The following is a 6,000-nucleotide window of genomic DNA, read 5'->3' as shown; positions in this document are numbered from 1 at the left end:
CATTATTATATAGATATATAGAGACATATATATTCAGTGAAAGGTATGATAGAGACAAAAATAGATAAGAAGAAAGATAAAATTTTTTCTAAATTCTTTTTTATGTCCCATACCAGACAGCTCTTGACATGAGACAGAAACTCTGAATTTTTCTTTTAACAACATACTTGGATGTAGAGACGGACAGAGCCATTGTTCAAATCCAAAACCAGCTCTATATATTAATATATAGAGATATATATGTGTGTGTTTAAATGTATGTGTATCAGTTACCTCATGTCATAAATTGTATTCCTTTTTCTCGATGATCCTTAGGAGAATTCCAAAGGCTGGTTGATTCTTCAATATGGGAAGCATCTAGTTGCTCTTGTACCAGTTGTTCTAAAGCCTGCAACTTTTTTTCAGCTAAAGGCCACTGCTTAACTCGTATTGGTTTCTCAGTTAACCATTTTAAAGGTAGGGCTGTTGGTACCTCTAAATGTTTGCTAATTGCTTTATGTTCTTGTACAGTCTGAATGACTGGTGACATTTATGTATAGTACCTTATAATATCCTTCCCAGAATTATGAGTTCCTGGACTACAGGAATATTAATCTAGGTATTTCAGTGCTGTAGCAGGTCATAACCCCATAAATTTACTGCAATATTAGCCACATATGGCCTCAGCTTCCCTCTTTGACCTTCTGGCACAAGGCAGTCAACCTATCTCGTGCTTTGTTTAACTTGAGATATGGTTCCAATTTCTAGTAATTGAACATCTGCCTCTTAAAGAGGCCAATTTGGATGCCAAGATCTGAAAGAATGATACTCATATCCACACCCGTGTCTATCAAACCAACAAGTACAATGTCATTTATATGCACTTTTAGCTTTGGTATTTGATCATTTATAGAAGTCTGCCAGAATGTAATCTTCCTAATTCCTATTGGAATTTTTGACTTGTCCCCTATGTTTATGTCTAGAACAGTATTGTCTTTTACAGAAGGTTCTGGATTTTTTAATTTTCTTGGTGAGATATGTCCTCCACAGTGACTGGGAATGACTGGGCAACTTTTGGCTTGGGGACCTGCAAGAGGTCCCTGAAGGTGTTTCCCAATGGTATTGGGTTGCCTTGTCTGTCTTTCATTGATCTGCATTTATTGGTCTATTGTTTGCAACACCTTCTACATATACCTGACAATTGAGTCCTCCTATTTTTGACATTCCCATAGGAGATATTATTTCTAGGAATTCCTCATCTACAATCTCTTCTCAGATGTCCTACTCTACCACAATTAAAATATTTGGCATTTTGATGTCTCCTCATTTCTTTGAAAATTGATTCTCCTACCCAAGATTCAGTATTATAGTCAAATGTCTTAATGTTCATTGTATGCAGGATCCATTCATGCAGAGTGGTTATATAACCTTTAAAGGCCCAAGTGTCTTTTTGCATTCTCAAGATCCAGAGATTCAATAAGTACTTGTCTAGCATTTGGATCTGTTACTTCTATTTGTACAGCTTTAGTTAATCATGGAAAAAGTCACTAAAGGGTTCTCTCTGGCCTTGTTTAACCCTGGTATATGATTCAATTCATTTTCTTGGCTCTTGAATATTATCCCAAGCATTTAAGGCTGCTCTGTGGCATAGGGACAAGATGTGTTCATCATAAAGAACTTGAACCTGTGGGTCAGCATAAGTGCCTTCACCAAGATTTTGATCTTGGGAAGTCTCAAGGCCTTTTGCTTTCCCATGTTGTTCCAAAATTTTTGTTCCTTCCCTGAAATAGCATTTAAACATTAACTGGGGCCATTCAACTAACTGAATTCAGTCATATGGTGTTGCCTTGATGCTAGAAGCTCAAGTCTTTATCATCTCCCTACCAAATGTGGATTGCAAGCCATAAGTTAAAACAGCTTGCTTGATTTCATTTAGATCATTTTTATCTATCTTCTTTGGATCATTTGGGCCTTTAGAACTTGATGCTTTGTCAGAGTAGATTACAGGGTAGAAAGCTAACCCTGGGTAAGTCATCTCTGGCAGCTACTTGTGATGTTGAATCCTGTCCTGCCTTCTTTCTCTGCTCATCAGCTCTGATAATTTCCTCAATTATTTCAAATTTTTTTACTATTGTCTTTTGTAAAGCCTGAATCTCCTGGCCTGTGTATATTTTTAGTGATTTCATTGAAGCACCTAGCCTCTGGTTTTCATTCTGCACATGTGATTCCAAGGTCTGAAGTTTCTCCTTTAAAGATAACACCTCATCCTTGGAAATCACTTGGATAGCATACAGATTGCCATCCTGGAGAGATAATCTATCTGCTAACCTATCATAACTTTTTAACAAATTTTGATTGTCAAATTCAACAGTATGAATTCTTTCAGTTAATTTCTCACTACCCTTAGATATGGATTCAATTTTGTCTGTGTAATTAATGTTATCCTTTTTAATAACATTAATTTTTTCAGGTAACTTTTGATTTTAATTGTATTAATCCTGTCAACTAACTGTTCATTATTCATCTGAAAAGACTGTATCATTCCTAAAAGTGCCATTTTTTTCTTAATGATAGAATATAAAGAAAAAAACTGAGTCCCAATATCCAATAAATTGAAGTATCACCATAACCATATAAGCCTTGTAGAATACAATCCATCTCATTAACAAAAAAGTTACTAAAAGTTTCAATATTAATGTAATCTGCCATATTGATTTATTAATTACCTGTTATGTGATCTGGTAAACTGGAATCTTTATTGTCCAGCAGATGTCATGGTTGCAGAGTTGCAACTAGAAGCAATCCAACCAGTCACAACAGGAACCATCCTGAGCCGCTTTAGTTTTCTGCCTTGGTATTGGTTAAATACTGAGAAATATGCTTTGCTTGACAAATTAAAAGCAATTACATGGACCAAGAAACCCAGAACTGAAAGCTGCAGAAGTCGACATGCGGTAAGGAACTGCACCAGGGAACACGGCAGTAGTGCATGTTCTTTGGAAATTTCCAAGATGCTGCACATAGTAAGCTCTGCTGTGGTGCGGGTTCTACAAAAAAACTGCTTAGGTAAAAGCAAGACAAGAGGGCGGGGTTGAGAGACTTTCTGCGCCATGGACTGGCTAGGTCTTTAGGCCATTCACCTGGTAGGTGTGGAGTCCCAAATCCACATGGGTGCCAGGTGAAGGACATTTAAAGGAAATCCCACACTAGCTCAGAATGAAAACAATAGACAGTTATTTATTTAGGGGTAGACCCACAAATCAGAATCCTCTGCTGAACCGGAGCACAGAAATCGAATCCCACACCCGGAAAAGAGGCTGGATGTGGGCGGTTACATCAGCATAAATAGCATAAGAGGCCATGCCCCAGTGGGCAGCTATCTTAAAGGCTATTGGCTGTATAATTTCCTACAGGAGGAGCCTGTCCTGAAACTTGATCTTGTAGACCTGGCTGGCCTCAAACTCACATAGATCTGCCCACCTCTGTCCCATGAGAGCTGGGATTAAAGGTGAGTGCCACGCCCACCCCCCTCCATCCTGTTTCTTTAGATGTCTTTGAAGATTGTAACATGTTCACCCTGCACCCTCCATATTTCAGTTCAAGATATTGGTCATTTGATCATTTCCTTGCCCATGTTTTCCAGCCAAAGGAGCAACTTCCTGCAGAACATGTGAATATTAAGGAAGGGATAGGTGAAATGTCCTTTACTAATGAAATTGCTTGAATCAAAAATGTCAATTAATAATACAATCTTATTTTAAAATCAAAACCACTTGCATGGTTCATATAAAACAACCTATACACTTGTTCTTGACATACATCCTAAGTTTAATTAATTTATAATTTCAATTCTCCCATTGTCTTAGTTAGGGTTTCTATTGCTGTGATGAGACACCATGACCATAACAACTCTTATATGGGAGAACATTTAATTGAGGTGGCATCTTACAGTTTCAAAAGATTAGTCGTTGGTGGGACATGGTGACATACAGACAGACATGGTGCTAGAGCAGAGAATCTTACATCATGGTCAAGGGCAACAGGAAGTGAACTGAGACACTGACTGTGACTTGAACATACATGAGACCTCAAAGCCTGACTCCACAGTGACACACTTCCTCCAACAAGGCCACACCCACTCCCTTTAGAGGGATATTTTTTCAAATAACCACACCTATGTTATATGTCTTTGTCTATATATCATTTTAATTTTTTACTACAGAAACACAGACTCATTGTGACACGTCAAAACATAAAGAGATATTTAATTTAAAAACAAAACAAAATGAAACAAAAAAAAACCCAAAATTTATTCCTCAACAATTATCTTTCAAAGCACATTGCTGATTTTCTGTGTTACTGTTCACAGTTTGAACACATACCTAAGAAATGAGTTGTAGGATTATTTCACTAATTCAAGATTCAGAAGTCAGCCAGTCATGGTGACACATGCCTCTAATCCCAGACTCAGGAGCCAGAGGCAGGGTAACTGCAAGTTTGAAGCTAGCCTGAAATAAACAGTAAGATTTGTGCTTCAAAAAACTAAACCCACCAACTAAATAAACAAAAATACAATAGACAATTTGGCCCAGAGTGAGGAAAACATCTGTGTTATGAAAATGTAAATCTTTGAACTGGAAAACCAGTGACCTGACTCACCACTATGACCAAAATACCTAACAGTGGCAATGTAAGGGAGGAAGGGCTAATTCACCCATGGTTTTTATGGTAAAGAGTTCATGCTGGAAGGCATATGTGAGAGCAGCTGTCCTCACAGTATCAGGGTAGTGGAGAATACAACATTTAAGGGCTCCTTGTGATAACTTGCCCACCCCCACAGCCAGGGCCCACCCCCACATCCAGGGCCCACCCCACAGCCAGGGCCCACCCCACAGCCAGGGCCCACCCCACAGCCAGGGCCCACCCCACATCCAGGGCCCACCCCCACAGCCAGGGCCCACCCCACATCCAGGGCCCACCCCCACAGCCAGGGCCCACCCCCACAGCCAGGGCCCACCCCCACGGCCAGAGCACACCCCCACAGCCAGGGCTCAGCCCCACTGCCAGGACCTACCTCCACAGCCAGTTAGGACCTACCTCCATAGTACAAAAATCAGTGCCACAAACCCTGGAAACGAGTCTTGAAAACACAAGACTGTGGGGGAGAATCTAGCTTTGACTAATAACAATCAGACTGAAGGTAGAGGAAATGGATAGATGTCCATGGATGAGCTCTTTGGAAAGTGATCCATGATCCTCTCCTCTGTACTTACTGCCCTCCCATATCTTACCTCAAATCAGAGAGAAAGGGAAAGAGAGGTTTAAAGAGACCACTCAAGGCAAAACTGTGTCCTTTGCCCTGTGTAGTAGGAGCAGACAGGGAGAGAGAGAGATCCTCATGCCTGAGAAGTCATGGGAATGAGAAACAGATTGAGTGGAGGAACTCCAGGAATAAACAATGGAGAAAAATCTGTAGTGCTAGGCTAGACCTGGGGAAGTTTTACAGGGGAAGTTTGCCAAAAACATCATGTAAGCGTTCGTGAAGGTCATATTTAGGTGGAGTCAGTGGTAGCCCAGTAGTGGATAGAGGTCCTGGATGATGGTAGCCTGTAGTAGGACCCTAACTGACAGTAGACATAGTGATCTGCCAGATTCCTGAGACTAGGTTCAGAACGGAGAAACTTGTTTTGGTAATAGAATAAGACATAGTAGTGGAAGGGAACCAAGGAGAGGCCAAGAAAGAAGTCCTCAAGAGACTGGAGCAGTGGGAGGATAGTCTTACGCCATAATGCTGGTTTTAGAGCATGCTGGAAATTGAACTTAGGACTTATTGCATGCTCAGAGAAAGCTCCACCAACTGAGCTACACCTCCAGGCCCTCCTCCCCCAACAAAATGGTTTCTAATACCACAAATCATATCATGCATGCCATTCATTGCTTAAAATCTTCCTGCAGAGACATCTGTGATAGCACACACCTGCAATTCTTATACTGGGGAGACAGAGGCAAAAGATTTATGAG

The sequence above is a fragment of the Microtus pennsylvanicus genome, chromosome 4, assembly GCF_037038515.1.
Source record: "Microtus pennsylvanicus isolate mMicPen1 chromosome 4, mMicPen1.hap1, whole genome shotgun sequence".
Classification (NCBI taxonomy): domain Eukaryota; kingdom Metazoa; phylum Chordata; class Mammalia; order Rodentia; family Cricetidae; genus Microtus; species Microtus pennsylvanicus.
The sequence above is the reverse complement of the archived record's forward strand: the minus strand, read 5'-3'. Positions refer to the sequence as shown.